Consider the following 16,452-nt stretch of genomic DNA (forward strand, 5'->3'; position numbering starts at 1 on the left):
CCTACCTGATGCATCAGAAGGTGCGAGGCCCTTGCTAAATTCTGTGCACAGACTTTGAGATCTATACTTTAGACTGTATCTAAACCTGCTCCAACATGGACTGACATTCTGGCCTACTTTCAGCCGATGCGACTTGTCTGTCGCTGAACAGTCGCTTTTTATGTATTCAGCACCTATGTATAATGTTGTAAAAATGCTCTAGAAGCTAAAGTCGCAGAAATGTCACACATATTTGGCCTGCAACTTTCTGTGCGACAAATTCAGACAGGAAAAATCAGTATAAATCCTTAGAAAATTATCCCCCAGTGTCTCCATCTGCTGGCGGTATTGAATAAGCATTGCTGCACTGATGGGGTATGCATTAGACGAAAAAAAAGAAGAAAAAGAAGAATAATACGCCCAGAAAAGAGGCGAAAAGGAGAAAAACGTAAAAAAACGTGAAAAAAAAGTAAGAGGAAGAGAAGGGAAAAAAAGGTGGAAATGGGTTTAAAAGTGATTTCGGCGGAGAAATATATATATATATATATATATATATATATATATATATATATATATATACGCGCACACACACACATATATATAAACGTATTCTCCGTTGAGATATTGCAGCCGCTGCTGTGTCCAGGCCCAGGAGCCTTAGCACTGTGCTGTGATGTCACTCAATACCACTGACATCACTAGGTGTAAACAACATCTCTCCTTTGCTGTGTATGTGACTATGGAGCTGTTTGGTGATGTCGTCTATTATGGCCTTCATAGAAGCAACAGGAGATTGTTGCATCCATCTAGAACCCTCAGAACTACAGTGCTATGATGTCACTCACTTCCACAGGCCTTGCAGAGTGTAAACAACAACAACCCAGCTTTGTTGTGTATGTAACCATAGGGATTTGTGATGTCACCTAGAACCTTCACAGCAGCGACAGCTTTATGAGGAGCATCAGCACTGCTCTGCCTGAGCAGAACCATCACCGCCATAGGTTGTCAAATAACCCGGATTTAACCCACACAGGTAAGTCCAATGGGGTGCAGGCATGTCCTCTATGCTTACAGCTTCCCGTGGGAGTTGGTTTGATACCGTTTGGGGACAGCCAAGGAGGCATCTGCAGGCAACAAAGGTAGGTGTGTGCTTGTGTGTGTGTTTCCTATGCAGATCCTAAGCCCAGTGTCACATGCAAGTAGGAGGAGTAAGAAGGGTTCCTGGCAAATCCGGGTTATGGATTGCATTTAAAAAGGCCCCGTGGGAGTGCAATGGGCCCCTGTCTTGCTGCTTAGCAATAATGGTATGGGTTTAGGTTCTGCTGTGTGTACTGGTGGTTGACTGCCCCCCAGCCCAGAGTGTGCATGGAAAATTGTCTGGCAGCCTCCCTGACAGCAAGCAGTGATAGTGCCCATGAAGGGCACCTTGTTGGGCCCGCCCCTTTCACGGTTATCGCTTCTCGGCCTTTTGGCTAAGATCAAGTGTAGTATCTGTTCTTATCAGTTTAATATCTGATACGTCCCCTATCTGGGGACCATATATTAAATGGATTTTTGAGAACGGGGGCCGATTTCGAAGCTTGCTTCCGTCGCCCTATGCATTGACCCGATATGGCAGTATCTTCGGGTACAGTGCACCACCCCCTTACAGGGTTAAAAAGAAAGATTCCTACTTTCATTGCTACCTGCTTGCTGGCTAGCCAGCTAGCCAGCCCTGTGGGCCTTGCTGCTGCTGCAGCCAAAAAACAAAAGGTGGTGCTGCTGCTGCTTCTGCTGCTTCTGCTTCTGCTTGTGTCTGGCCGCTGTTGGAGCGTCCAGGCACAGGACTTCTGCTGCTGCTGACTAAATGGCCTCCTTAATTGGATCATTTGAGTAGCCAGCACACCTGTGCAGGTAGGGCATGACATGATAGGCAGCTGCCTTGATAGCGGGTGGGTGCTGAATGTTCCTAATTGACAAAATAAGATTAATGCTTATGAAGAAATATAAAATCTCATCCCTTCCCCAATATCGCGCCACACCCCTACCCCTTAATTCCCTGGTTGAACTTGATGGACATATGTCTTTTTTCGACCGTACTAACTATGTAACTATGTAACATAACATGGGGGGGGGGGGGGGTCTCCTGGCTGTTCACACAGGTGTGTCATTGCTGTACATTGACCATGCATTGCTTCTGTGGTATTGCAAAGGCAAAGACAAATGCTTCCAGCCATCCATTGCACTAATGGATTGGTCATCAGCTGGCTGTCTATGTCCCGCATCAATATAGACCAAAGTACAGAGGGTTAGGCTATGCTATTGTGCACCTACCTGATGCATCAGAAGGTGCGAGGCCCTTGCTAAATTCTGTGCACAGACTTTGAGATCTATACTTTAGACTGTATCTAAACCTGCTCCAACATGGACTGACATTCTGGCCTACTTTCAGCCGATGCGACTTGTCTGTCGCTGAACAGTCGCTTTTTATGTATTCAGCACCTATGTATAATGTTGTAAAAATGCTCTAGAAGCTAAAGTCGCAGAAATGTCACACATATTTGGCCTGCAACTTTCTGTGCGACAAATTCAGACAGGAAAAATCAGTATAAATCCTTAGAAAATTATCCCCCAGTGTCTCCATCTGCTGGCGGTATTGAATAAGCATTGCTGCACTGATGGGGTATGCATTAGACGAAAAAAAAGAAGAAAAAGAAGAATAATACGCCCAGAAAAGAGGCGAAAAGGAGAAAAACGTAAAAAAACGTGAAAAAAAAGTAAGAGGAAGAGAAGGGAAAAAAAGGTGGAAATGGGTTTAAAAGTGATTTCGGCGGAGAAAGATATATATATATATATATATATATATATATATATATATATATATATATATATATATATATACGCGCACACACACACATATATATAAACGTATTCTCCGTTGAGATATTGCAGCCGCTGCTGTGTCCAGGCCCAGGAGCCTTAGCACTGTGCTGTGATGTCACTCAATACCACTGACATCACTAGGTGTAAACAACATCTCTCCTTTGCTGTGTATGTGACTATGGAGCTGTTTGGTGATGTCGTCTATTATGGCCTTCATAGAAGCAACAGGAGATTGTTGCATCCATCTAGAACCCTCAGAACTACAGTGCTATGATGTCACTCACTTCCACAGGCCTTGCAGAGTGTAAACAACAACAACCCAGCTTTGTTGTGTATGTAACCATAGGGATTTGTGATGTCACCTAGAACCTTCACAGCAGCGACAGCTTTATGAGGAGCATCAGCACTGCTCTGCCTGAGCAGAACCATCACCGCCATAGGTTGTCAAATAACCCGGATTTAACCCACACAGGTAAGTCCAATGGGGTGCAGGCATGTCCTCTATGCTTACAGCTTCCCGTGGGTGTTGGTTTGATACCGTTTGGGGACAGCCAAGGAGGCATCTGCAGGCAACAAAGGTAGGTGTGTGCTTGTGTGTGTGTTTCCTATGCAGATCCTAAGCCCAGTGTCACATGCAAGTAGGAGGAGTAAGAAGGGTTCCTGGCAAATCCGGGTTATGGATTGCATTTAAAAAGGCCCCGTGGGAGTGCAATGGGCCCCTGTCTTGCTGCTTAGCAATAATGGTATGGGTTTAGGTTCTGCTGTGTGTACTGGTGGTTGACTGCCCCCCAGCCCAGAGTGTGCATGGAAAATTGTCTGGCAGCCTCCCTGACAGCAAGCAGTGATAGTGCCCATGAAGGGCACCTTGTTGGGCCCGCCCCTTTCACGGTTATCGCTTCTCGGCCTTTTGGCTAAGATCAAGTGTAGTATCTGTTCTTATCAGTTTAATATCTGATACGTCCCCTATCTGGGGACCATATATTAAATGGATTTTTGAGAACGGGGGCCGATTTCGAAGCTTGCTTCCGTCGCCCTATGCATTGACCCGATATGGCAGTATCTTCGGGTACAGTGCACCACCCCCTTACAGGGTTAAAAAGAAAGATTCCTACTTTCATTGCTACCTGCTTGCTGGCTAGCCAGCTAGCCAGCCCTGTGGGCCTTGCTGCTGCTGCAGCCAAAAAACAAAAGGTGGTGCTGCTGCTGCTTCTGCTGCTTCTGCTTCTGCTTGTGTCTGGCCGCTGTTGGAGCGTCCAGGCACAGGACTTCTGCTGCTGCTGACTAAATGGCCTCCTTAATTGGATCATTTGAGTAGCCAGCACACCTGTGCAGGTAGGGCATGTCATGATAGGCAGCTGCCTTGATAGCGGGTGGGTGCTGAATGTTCCTAATTGACAAAATAAGATTAATGCTTATGAAGAAATATAAAATCTCATCCCTTCCCCAATATCGCGCCACACCCCTACCCCTTAATTCCCTGGTTGAACTTGATGGACATATGTCTTTTTTCGACCGTACTAACTATGTAACTATGTAACATAACATGGGGGGGGGGGTCTCCTGGCTGTTCACACAGGTGTGTCATTGCTGTACATTGACCATGCATTGCTTCTGTGGTATTGCAAAGGCAAAGACAAATGCTTCCAGCCATCCATTGCACTAATGGATTGGTCATCAGCTGGCTGTCTATGTCCCGCATCAATATAGACCAAAGTACAGAGGGTTAGGCTATGCTATTGTGCACCTACCTGATGCATCAGAAGGTGCGAGGCCCTTGCTAAATTCTGTGCACAGACTTTGAGATCTATACTTTAGACTGTATCTAAACCTGCTCCAACATGGACTGACATTCTGGCCTACTTTCAGCCGATGCGACTTGTCTGTCGCTGAACAGTCGCTTTTTATGTATTCAGCACCTATGTATAATGTTGTAAAAATGCTCTAGAAGCTAAAGTCGCAGAAATGTCACACATATTTGGCCTGCAACTTTCTGTGCGACAAATTCAGACAGGAAAAATCAGTATAAATCCTTAGAAAATTATCCCCCAGTGTCTCCATCTGCTGGCGGTATTGAATAAGCATTGCTGCACTGATGGGGTATGCATTAGACGAAAAAAAAGAAGAAAAAGAAGAATAATACGCCCAGAAAAGAGGCGAAAAGGAGAAAAACGTAAAAAAACGTGAAAAAAAAGTAAGAGGAAGAGAAGGGAAAAAAAGGTGGAAATGGGTTTAAAAGTGATTTCGGCGGAGAAATATATATATATATATATATATATATATATATATATATATATATATATACGCGCACACACACACATATATATAAACGTATTCTCCGTTGAGATATTGCAGCCGCTGCTGTGTCCAGGCCCAGGAGCCTTAGCACTGTGCTGTGATGTCACTCAATACCACTGACATCACTAGGTGTAAACAACATCTCTCCTTTGCTGTGTATGTGACTATGGAGCTGTTTGGTGATGTCGTCTATTATGGCCTTCATAGAAGCAACAGGAGATTGTTGCATCCATCTAGAACCCTCAGAACTACAGTGCTATGATGTCACTCACTTCCACAGGCCTTGCAGAGTGTAAACAACAACAACCCAGCTTTGTTGTGTATGTAACCATAGGGATTTGTGATGTCACCTAGAACCTTCACAGCAGCGACAGCTTTATGAGGAGCATCAGCACTGCTCTGCCTGAGCAGAACCATCACCGCCATAGGTTGTCAAATAACCCGGATTTAACCCACACAGGTAAGTCCAATGGGGTGCAGGCATGTCCTCTATGCTTACAGCTTCCCGTGGGAGTTGGTTTGATACCGTTTGGGGACAGCCAAGGAGGCATCTGCAGGCAACAAAGGTAGGTGTGTGCTTGTGTGTGTGTTTCCTATGCAGATCCTAAGCCCAGTGTCACATGCAAGTAGGAGGAGTAAGAAGGGTTCCTGGCAAATCCGGGTTATGGATTGCATTTAAAAAGGCCCCGTGGGAGTGCAATGGGCCCCTGTCTTGCTGCTTAGCAATAATGGTATGGGTTTAGGTTCTGCTGTGTGTACTGGTGGTTGACTGCCCCCCAGCCCAGAGTGTGCATGGAAAATTGTCTGGCAGCCTCCCTGACAGCAAGCAGTGATAGTGCCCATGAAGGGCACCTTGTTGGGCCCGCCCCTTTCACGGTTATCGCTTCTCGGCCTTTTGGCTAAGATCAAGTGTAGTATCTGTTCTTATCAGTTTAATATCTGATACGTCCCCTATCTGGGGACCATATATTAAATGGATTTTTGAGAACGGGGGCCGATTTCGAAGCTTGCTTCCGTCGCCCTATGCATTGACCCGATATGGCAGTATCTTCGGGTACAGTGCACCACCCCCTTACAGGGTTAAAAAGAAAGATTCCTACTTTCATTGCTACCTGCTTGCTGGCTAGCCAGCTAGCCAGCCCTGTGGGCCTTGCTGCTGCTGCAGCCAAAAAACAAAAGGTGGTGCTGCTGCTGCTTCTGCTGCTTCTGCTTCTGCTTGTGTCTGGCCGCTGTTGGAGCGTCCAGGCACAGGACTTCTGCTGCTGCTGACTAAATGGCCTCCTTAATTGGATCATTTGAGTAGCCAGCACACCTGTGCAGGTAGGGCATGACATGATAGGCAGCTGCCTTGATAGCGGGTGGGTGCTGAATGTTCCTAATTGACAAAATAAGATTAATGCTTATGAAGAAATATAAAATCTCATCCCTTCCCCAATATCGCGCCACACCCCTACCCCTTAATTCCCTGGTTGAACTTGATGGACATATGTCTTTTTTCGACCGTACTAACTATGTAACTATGTAACATAACATGGGGGGGGGGGGGTCTCCTGGCTGTTCACACAGGTGTGTCATTGCTGTACATTGACCATGCATTGCTTCTGTGGTATTGCAAAGGCAAAGACAAATGCTTCCAGCCATCCATTGCACTAATGGATTGGTCATCAGCTGGCTGTCTATGTCCCGCATCAATATAGACCAAAGTACAGAGGGTTAGGCTATGCTATTGTGCACCTACCTGATGCATCAGAAGGTGCGAGGCCCTTGCTAAATTCTGTGCACAGACTTTGAGATCTATACTTTAGACTGTATCTAAACCTGCTCCAACATGGACTGACATTCTGGCCTACTTTCAGCCGATGCGACTTGTCTGTCGCTGAACAGTCGCTTTTTATGTATTCAGCACCTATGTATAATGTTGTAAAAATGCTCTAGAAGCTAAAGTCGCAGAAATGTCACACATATTTGGCCTGCAACTTTCTGTGCGACAAATTCAGACAGGAAAAATCAGTATAAATCCTTAGAAAATTATCCCCCAGTGTCTCCATCTGCTGGCGGTATTGAATAAGCATTGCTGCACTGATGGGGTATGCATTAGACGAAAAAAAAGAAGAAAAAGAAGAATAATACGCCCAGAAAAGAGGCGAAAAGGAGAAAAACGTAAAAAAACGTGAAAAAAAAGTAAGAGGAAGAGAAGGGAAAAAAAGGTGGAAATGGGTTTAAAAGTGATTTCGGCGGAGAAAGATATATATATATATATATATATATATATATATATATATATATATACGCGCACACACACACATATATATAAACGTATTCTCCGTTGAGATATTGCAGCCGCTGCTGTGTCCAGGCCCAGGAGCCTTAGCACTGTGCTGTGATGTCACTCAATACCACTGACATCACTAGGTGTAAACAACATCTCTCCTTTGCTGTGTATGTGACTATGGAGCTGTTTGGTGATGTCGTCTATTATGGCCTTCATAGAAGCAACAGGAGATTGTTGCATCCATCTAGAACCCTCAGAACTACAGTGCTATGATGTCACTCACTTCCACAGGCCTTGCAGAGTGTAAACAACAACAACCCAGCTTTGTTGTGTATGTAACCATAGGGATTTGTGATGTCACCTAGAACCTTCACAGCAGCGACAGCTTTATGAGGAGCATCAGCACTGCTCTGCCTGAGCAGAACCATCACCGCCATAGGTTGTCAAATAACCCGGATTTAACCCACACAGGTAAGTCCAATGCGGTGCAGGCATGTCCTCTATGCTTACAGCTTCCCGTGGGAGTTGGTTTGATACCGTTTGGGGACAGCCAAGGAGGCATCTGCAGGCAACAAAGGTAGGTGTGTGCTTGTGTGTGTGTTTCCTATGCAGATCCTAAGCCCAGTGTCACATGCAAGTAGGAGGAGTAAGAAGGGTTCCTGGCAAATCCGGGTTATGGATTGCATTTAAAAAGGCCCCGTGGGAGTGCAATGGGCCCCTGTCTTGCTGCTTAGCAATAATGGTATGGGTTTAGGTTCTGCTGTGTGTACTGGTGGTTGACTGCCCCCCAGCCCAGAGTGTGCATGGAAAATTGTCTGGCAGCCTCCCTGACAGCAAGCAGTGATAGTGCCCATGAAGGGCACCTTGTTGGGCCCGCCCCTTTCACGGTTATCGCTTCTCGGCCTTTTGGCTAAGATCAAGTGTAGTATCTGTTCTTATCAGTTTAATATCTGATACGTCCCCTATCTGGGGACCATATATTAAATGGATTTTTGAGAACGGGGGCCGATTTCGAAGCTTGCTTCCGTCGCCCTATGCATTGACCCGATATGGCAGTATCTTCGGGTACAGTGCACCACCCCCTTACAGGGTTAAAAAGAAAGATTCCTACTTTCATTGCTACCTGCTTGCTGGCTAGCCAGCTAGCCAGCCCTGTGGGCCTTGCTGCTGCTGCAGCCAAAAAACAAAAGGTGGTGCTGCTGCTGCTTCTGCTGCTTCTGCTTCTGCTTGTGTCTGGCCGCTGTTGGAGCGTCCAGGCACAGGACTTCTGCTGCTGCTGACTAAATGGCCTCCTTAATTGGATCATTTGAGTAGCCAGCACACCTGTGCAGGTAGGGCATGACATGATAGGCAGCTGCCTTGATAGCGGGTGGGTGCTGAATGTTCCTAATTGACAAAATAAGATTAATGCTTATGAAGAAATATAAAATCTCATCCCTTCCCCAATATCGCGCCACACCCCTACCCCTTAATTCCCTGGTTGAACTTGATGGACATATGTCTTTTTTCGACCGTACTAACTATGTAACTATGTAACATAACATGGGGGGGGGGGGGTCTCCTGGCTGTTCACACAGGTGTGTCATTGCTGTACATTGACCATGCATTGCTTCTGTGGTATTGCAAAGGCAAAGACAAATGCTTCCAGCCATCCATTGCACTAATGGATTGGTCATCAGCTGGCTGTCTATGTCCCGCATCAATATAGACCAAAGTACAGAGGGTTAGGCTATGCTATTGTGCACCTACCTGATGCATCAGAAGGTGCGAGGCCCTTGCTAAATTCTGTGCACAGACTTTGAGATCTATACTTTAGACTGTATCTAAACCTGCTCCAACATGGACTGACATTCTGGCCTACTTTCAGCCGATGCGACTTGTCTGTCGCTGAACAGTCGCTTTTTATGTATTCAGCACCTATGTATAATGTTGTAAAAATGCTCTAGAAGCTAAAGTCGCAGAAATGTCACACATATTTGGCCTGCAACTTTCTGTGCGACAAATTCAGACAGGAAAAATCAGTATAAATCCTTAGAAAATTATCCCCCAGTGTCTCCATCTGCTGGCGGTATTGAATAAGCATTGCTGCACTGATGGGGTATGCATTAGACGAAAAAAAAGAAGAAAAAGAAGAATAATACGCCCAGAAAAGAGGCGAAAAGGAGAAAAACGTAAAAAAACGTGAAAAAAAAGTAAGAGGAAGAGAAGGGAAAAAAAGGTGGAAATGGGTTTAAAAGTGATTTCGGCGGAGAAATATATATATATATATATATATATATATATATATATATATATATATATACGCGCACACACACACATATATATAAACGTATTCTCCGTTGAGATATTGCAGCCGCTGCTGTGTCCAGGCCCAGGAGCCTTAGCACTGTGCTGTGATGTCACTCAATACCACTGACATCACTAGGTGTAAACAACATCTCTCCTTTGCTGTGTATGTGACTATGGAGCTGTTTGGTGATGTCGTCTATTATGGCCTTCATAGAAGCAACAGGAGATTGTTGCATCCATCTAGAACCCTCAGAACTACAGTGCTATGATGTCACTCACTTCCACAGGCCTTGCAGAGTGTAAACAACAACAACCCAGCTTTGTTGTGTATGTAACCATAGGGATTTGTGATGTCACCTAGAACCTTCACAGCAGCGACAGCTTTATGAGGAGCATCAGCACTGCTCTGCCTGAGCAGAACCATCACCGCCATAGGTTGTCAAATAACCCGGATTTAACCCACACAGGTAAGTCCAATGGGGTGCAGGCATGTCCTCTATGCTTACAGCTTCCCGTGGGTGTTGGTTTGATACCGTTTGGGGACAGCCAAGGAGGCATCTGCAGGCAACAAAGGTAGGTGTGTGCTTGTGTGTGTGTTTCCTATGCAGATCCTAAGCCCAGTGTCACATGCAAGTAGGAGGAGTAAGAAGGGTTCCTGGCAAATCCGGGTTATGGATTGCATTTAAAAAGGCCCCGTGGGAGTGCAATGGGCCCCTGTCTTGCTGCTTAGCAATAATGGTATGGGTTTAGGTTCTGCTGTGTGTACTGGTGGTTGACTGCCCCCCAGCCCAGAGTGTGCATGGAAAATTGTCTGGCAGCCTCCCTGACAGCAAGCAGTGATAGTGCCCATGAAGGGCACCTTGTTGGGCCCGCCCCTTTCACGGTTATCGCTTCTCGGCCTTTTGGCTAAGATCAAGTGTAGTATCTGTTCTTATCAGTTTAATATCTGATACGTCCCCTATCTGGGGACCATATATTAAATGGATTTTTGAGAACGGGGGCCGATTTCGAAGCTTGCTTCCGTCGCCCTATGCATTGACCCGATATGGCAGTATCTTCGGGTACAGTGCACCACCCCCTTACAGGGTTAAAAAGAAAGATTCCTACTTTCATTGCTACCTGCTTGCTGGCTAGCCAGCTAGCCAGCCCTGTGGGCCTTGCTGCTGCTGCAGCCAAAAAACAAAAGGTGGTGCTGCTGCTGCTTCTGCTGCTTCTGCTTCTGCTTGTGTCTGGCCGCTGTTGGAGCGTCCAGGCACAGGACTTCTGCTGCTGCTGACTAAATGGCCTCCTTAATTGGATCATTTGAGTAGCCAGCACACCTGTGCAGGTAGGGCATGACATGATAGGCAGCTGCCTTGATAGCGGGTGGGTGCTGAATGTTCCTAATTGACAAAATAAGATTAATGCTTATGAAGAAATATAAAATCTCATCCCTTCCCCAATATCGCGCCACACCCCTACCCCTTAATTCCCTGGTTGAACTTGATGGACATATGTCTTTTTTCGACCGTACTAACTATGTAACTATGTAACATAACATGGGGGGGGTCTCCTGGCTGTTCACACAGGTGTGTCATTGCTGTACATTGACCATGCATTGCTTCTGTGGTATTGCAAAGGCAAAGACAAATGCTTCCAGCCATCCATTGCACTAATGGATTGGTCATCAGCTGGCTGTCTATGTCCCGCATCAATATAGACCAAAGTACAGAGGGTTAGGCTATGCTATTGTGCACCTACCTGATGCATCAGAAGGTGCGAGGCCCTTGCTAAATTCTGTGCACAGACTTTGAGATCTATACTTTAGACTGTATCTAAACCTGCTCCAACATGGACTGACATTCTGGCCTACTTTCAGCCGATGCGACTTGTCTGTCGCTGAACAGTCGCTTTTTATGTATTCAGCACCTATGTATAATGTTGTAAAAATGCTCTAGAAGCTAAAGTCGCAGAAATGTCACACATATTTGGCCTGCAACTTTCTGTGCGACAAATTCAGACAGGAAAAATCAGTATAAATCCTTAGAAAATTATCCCCCAGTGTCTCCATCTGCTGGCGGTAATTGAATAAGCATTGCTGCACTGATGGGGTATGCATTAGACGAAAAAAAAGAAGAAAAAGAAGAATAATACGCCCAGAAAAGAGGCGAAAAGGAGAAAAACGTAAAAAAACGTGAAAAAAAAGTAAGAGGAAGAGAAGGGAAAAAAAGGTGGAAATGGGTTTAAAAGTGATTTCGGCGGAGAAATATATATATATATATATATATATATATATATATATATATATATACGCGCACACACACACATATATATAAACGTATTCTCCGTTGAGATATTGCAGCCGCTGCTGTGTCCAGGCCCAGGAGCCTTAGCACTGTGCTGTGATGTCACTCAATACCACTGACATCACTAGGTGTAAACAACATCTCTCCTTTGCTGTGTATGTGACTATGGAGCTGTTTGGTGATGTCGTCTATTATGGCCTTCATAGAAGCAACAGGAGATTGTTGCATCCATCTAGAACCCTCAGAACTACAGTGCTATGATGTCACTCACTTCCACAGGCCTTGCAGAGTGTAAACAACAACAACCCAGCTTTGTTGTGTATGTAACCATAGGGATTTGTGATGTCACCTAGAACCTTCACAGCAGCGACAGCTTTATGAGGAGCATCAGCACTGCTCTGCCTGAGCAGAACCATCACCGCCATAGGTTGTCAAATAACCCGGATTTAACCCACACAGGTAAGTCCAATGGGGTGCAGGCATGTCCTCTATGCTTACAGCTTCCCGTGGGTGTTGGTTTGATACCGTTTGGGGACAGCCAAGGAGGCATCTGCAGGCAACAAAGGTAGGTGTGTGCTTGTGTGTGTGTTTCCTATGCAGATCCTAAGCCCAGTGTCACATGCAAGTAGGAGGAGTAAGAAGGGTTCCTGGCAAATCCGGGTTATGGATTGCATTTAAAAAGGCCCCGTGGGAGTGCAATGGGCCCCTGTCTTGCTGCTTAGCAATAATGGTATGGGTTTAGGTTCTGCTGTGTGTACTGGTGGTTGACTGCCCCCCAGCCCAGAGTGTGCATGGAAAATTGTCTGGCAGCCTCCCTGACAGCAAGCAGTGATAGTGCCCATGAAGGGCACCTTGTTGGGCCCGCCCCTTTCACGGTTATCGCTTCTCGGCCTTTTGGCTAAGATCAAGTGTAGTATCTGTTCTTATCAGTTTAATATCTGATACGTCCCCTATCTGGGGACCATATATTAAATGGATTTTTGAGAACGGGGGCCGATTTCGAAGCTTGCTTCCGTCGCCCTATGCATTGACCCGATATGGCAGTATCTTCGGGTACAGTGCACCACCCCCTTACAGGGTTAAAAAGAAAGATTCCTACTTTCATTGCTACCTGCTTGCTGGCTAGCCAGCTAGCCAGCCCTGTGGGCCTTGCTGCTGCTGCAGCCAAAAAACAAAAGGTGGTGCTGCTGCTGCTTCTGCTGCTTCTGCTTCTGCTTGTGTCTGGCCGCTGTTGGAGCGTCCAGGCACAGGACTTCTGCTGCTGCTGACTAAATGGCCTCCTTAATTGGATCATTTGAGTAGCCAGCACACCTGTGCAGGTAGGGCATGACATGATAGGCAGCTGCCTTGATAGCGGGTGGGTGCTGAATGTTCCTAATTGACAAAATAAGATTAATGCTTATGAAGAAATATAAAATCTCATCCCTTCCCCAATATCGCGCCACACCCCTACCCCTTAATTCCCTGGTTGAACTTGATGGACATATGTCTTTTTTCGACCGTACTAACTATGTAACTATGTAACATAACATGGGGGGGGTCTCCTGGCTGTTCACACAGGTGTGTCATTGCTGTACATTGACCATGCATTGCTTCTGTGGTATTGCAAAGGCAAAGACAAATGCTTCCAGCCATCCATTGCACTAATGGATTGGTCATCAGCTGGCTGTCTATGTCCCGCATCAATATAGACCAAAGTACAGAGGGTTAGGCTATGCTATTGTGCACCTACCTGATGCATCAGAAGGTGCGAGGCCCTTGCTAAATTCTGTGCACAGACTTTGAGATCTATACTTTAGACTGTATCTAAACCTGCTCCAACATGGACTGACATTCTGGCCTACTTTCAGCCGATGCGACTTGTCTGTCGCTGAACAGTCGCTTTTTATGTATTCAGCACCTATGTATAATGTTGTAAAAATGCTCTAGAAGCTAAAGTCGCAGAAATGTCACACATATTTGGCCTGCAACTTTCTGTGCGACAAATTCAGACAGGAAAAATCAGTATAAATCCTTAGAAAATTATCCCCCAGTGTCTCCATCTGCTGGCGGTATTGAATAAGCATTGCTGCACTGATGGGGTATGCATTAGACGAAAAAAAAGAAGAAAAAGAAGAATAATACGCCCAGAAAAGAGGCGAAAAGGAGAAAAACGTAAAAAAACGTGAAAAAAAAGTAAGAGGAAGAGAAGGGAAAAAAAGGTGGAAATGGGTTTAAAAGTGATTTCGGCAGAGAAATATATATATATATATATATATATATATATATATATATATATATACGCGCACACACACACATATATATAAACGTATTCTCCGTTGAGATATTGCAGCCGCTGCTGTGTCCAGGCCCAGGAGCCTTAGCACTGTGCTGTGATGTCACTCAATACCACTGACATCACTAGGTGTAAACAACATCTCTCCTTTGCTGTGTATGTGACTATGGAGCTGTTTGGTGATGTCGTCTATTATGGCCTTCATAGAAGCAACAGGAGATTGTTGCATCCATCTAGAACCCTCAGAACTACAGTGCTATGATGTCACTCACTTCCACAGGCCTTGCAGAGTGTAAACAACAACAACCCAGCTTTGTTGTGTATGTAACCATAGGGATTTGTGATGTCACCTAGAACCTTCACAGCAGCGACAGCTTTATGAGGAGCATCAGCACTGCTCTGCCTGAGCAGAACCATCACCGCCATAGGTTGTCAAATAACCCGGATTTAACCCACACAGGTAAGTCCAATGGGGTGCAGGCATGTCCTCTATGCTTACAGCTTCCCGTGGGTGTTGGTTTGATACCGTTTGGGGACAGCCAAGGAGGCATCTGCAGGCAACAAAGGTAGGTGTGTGCTTGTGTGTGTGTTTCCTATGCAGATCCTAAGCCCAGTGTCACATGCAAGTAGGAGGAGTAAGAAGGGTTCCTGGCAAATCCGGGTTATGGATTGCATTTAAAAAGGCCCCGTGGGAGTGCAATGGGCCCCTGTCTTGCTGCTTAGCAATAATGGTATGGGTTTAGGTTCTGCTGTGTGTACTGGTGGTTGACTGCCCCCCAGCCCAGAGTGTGCATGGAAAATTGTCTGGCAGCCTCCCTGACAGCAAGCAGTGATAGTGCCCATGAAGGGCACCTTGTTGGGCCCGCCCCTTTCACGGTTATCGCTTCTCGGCCTTTTGGCTAAGATCAAGTGTAGTATCTGTTCTTATCAGTTTAATATCTGATACGTCCCCTATCTGGGGACCATATATTAAATGGATTTTTGAGAACGGGGGCCGATTTCGAAGCTTGCTTCCGTCGCCCTATGCATTGACCCGATATGGCAGTATCTTCGGGTACAGTGCACCACCCCCTTACAGGGTTAAAAAGAAAGATTCCTACTTTCATTGCTACCTGCTTGCTGGCTAGCCAGCTAGCCAGCCCTGTGGGCCTTGCTGCTGCTGCAGCCAAAAAACAAAAGGTGGTGCTGCTGCTGCTTCTGCTGCTTCTGCTTCTGCTTGTGTCTGGCCGCTGTTGGAGCGTCCAGGCACAGGACTTCTGCTGCTGCTGACTAAATGGCCTCCTTAATTGGATCATTTGAGTAGCCAGCACACCTGTGCAGGTAGGGCATGACATGATAGGCAGCTGCCTTGATAGCGGGTGGGTGCTGAATGTTCCTAATTGACAAAATAAGATTAATGCTTATGAAGAAATATAAAATCTCATCCCTTCCCCAATATCGCGCCACACCCCTACCCCTTAATTCCCTGGTTGAACTTGATGGACATATGTCTTTTTTCGACCGTACTAACTATGTAACTATGTAACATAACATGGGGGGGGGGGGTCTCCTGGCTGTTCACACAGGTGTGTCATTGCTGTACATTGACCATCCATTGCTTCTGTGGTATTGCAAAGGCAAAGACAAATGCTTCCAGCCATCCATTGCACTAATGGATTGGTCATCAGCTGGCTGTCTATGTCCCGCATCAATATAGACCAAAGTACAGAGGGTTAGGCTATGCTATTGTGCACCTACCTGATGCATCAGAAGGTGCGAGGCCCTTGCTAAATTCTGTGCACAGACTTTGAGATCTATACTTTAGACTGTATCTAAACCTGCTCCAACATGGACTGACATTCTGGCCTACTTTCAGCCGATGCGACTTGTCTGTCGCTGAACAGTCGCTTTTTATGTATTCAGCACCTATGTATAATGTTGTAAAAATGCTCTAGAAGCTAAAGTCGCAGAAATGTCACACATATTTGGCCTGCAACTTTCTGTGCGACAAATTCAGACAGGAAAAATCAGTATAAATCCTTAGAAAATTATCCCCCAGTGTCTCCATCTGCTGGCGGTATTGAATAAGCATTGCTGCACTGATGGGGTATGCATTAGACGAAAAAAAAGAAGAAAAAGAAGAATAATACGCCCAGAAAAGAGGCGAAAAGGAGAAAAACGTAAAAAAACGTGAAAAAAAAGTAAGAGGAAGAGAA

At 45.7% G+C, this 16,452-nt stretch overlaps 7 non-coding genes across 7 annotated transcripts; all 7 read left to right on the top strand.

Moving 5' to 3' along the window:
* The first annotated feature begins 1,431 nt into the window (after window positions 1-1,431).
* LOC130320774 (U2 spliceosomal RNA) lies at window positions 1,432-1,622 on the top strand. The gene has a single exon (XR_008866623.1). It is a non-coding gene; the product is annotated as a U2 spliceosomal RNA (small nuclear RNA).
* A 2,110-nt stretch (window positions 1,623-3,732) lies between these two features.
* Window positions 3,733-3,923, top strand: LOC130320786 (U2 spliceosomal RNA). The gene has a single exon (XR_008866634.1). It is a non-coding gene; the product is annotated as a U2 spliceosomal RNA (small nuclear RNA).
* Window positions 3,924-6,015: 2,092 nt separating this feature from the next.
* On the top strand, window positions 6,016-6,206 carry LOC130320798 (U2 spliceosomal RNA). Its single transcript, XR_008866645.1, has one exon. It is a non-coding gene; the product is annotated as a U2 spliceosomal RNA (small nuclear RNA).
* A 2,092-nt stretch (window positions 6,207-8,298) lies between these two features.
* LOC130320810 (U2 spliceosomal RNA) lies at window positions 8,299-8,489 on the top strand. Its single transcript, XR_008866655.1, has one exon. It is a non-coding gene; the product is annotated as a U2 spliceosomal RNA (small nuclear RNA).
* Window positions 8,490-10,583: 2,094 nt separating this feature from the next.
* Window positions 10,584-10,774, top strand: LOC130320823 (U2 spliceosomal RNA). Its single transcript, XR_008866664.1, has one exon. It is a non-coding gene; the product is annotated as a U2 spliceosomal RNA (small nuclear RNA).
* A 2,086-nt stretch (window positions 10,775-12,860) lies between these two features.
* Window positions 12,861-13,051, top strand: LOC130320835 (U2 spliceosomal RNA). The gene has a single exon (XR_008866667.1). It is a non-coding gene; the product is annotated as a U2 spliceosomal RNA (small nuclear RNA).
* A 2,085-nt stretch (window positions 13,052-15,136) lies between these two features.
* On the top strand, window positions 15,137-15,327 carry LOC130320844 (U2 spliceosomal RNA). Its single transcript, XR_008866668.1, has one exon. It is a non-coding gene; the product is annotated as a U2 spliceosomal RNA (small nuclear RNA).
* The last annotated feature ends 1,125 nt before the right edge of the window (window positions 15,328-16,452 follow it).

This window comes from Hyla sarda, unplaced genomic scaffold (genome assembly GCF_029499605.1).
Source record: "Hyla sarda isolate aHylSar1 unplaced genomic scaffold, aHylSar1.hap1 scaffold_222, whole genome shotgun sequence".
NCBI lineage: Eukaryota > Metazoa > Chordata > Amphibia > Anura > Hylidae > Hyla > Hyla sarda.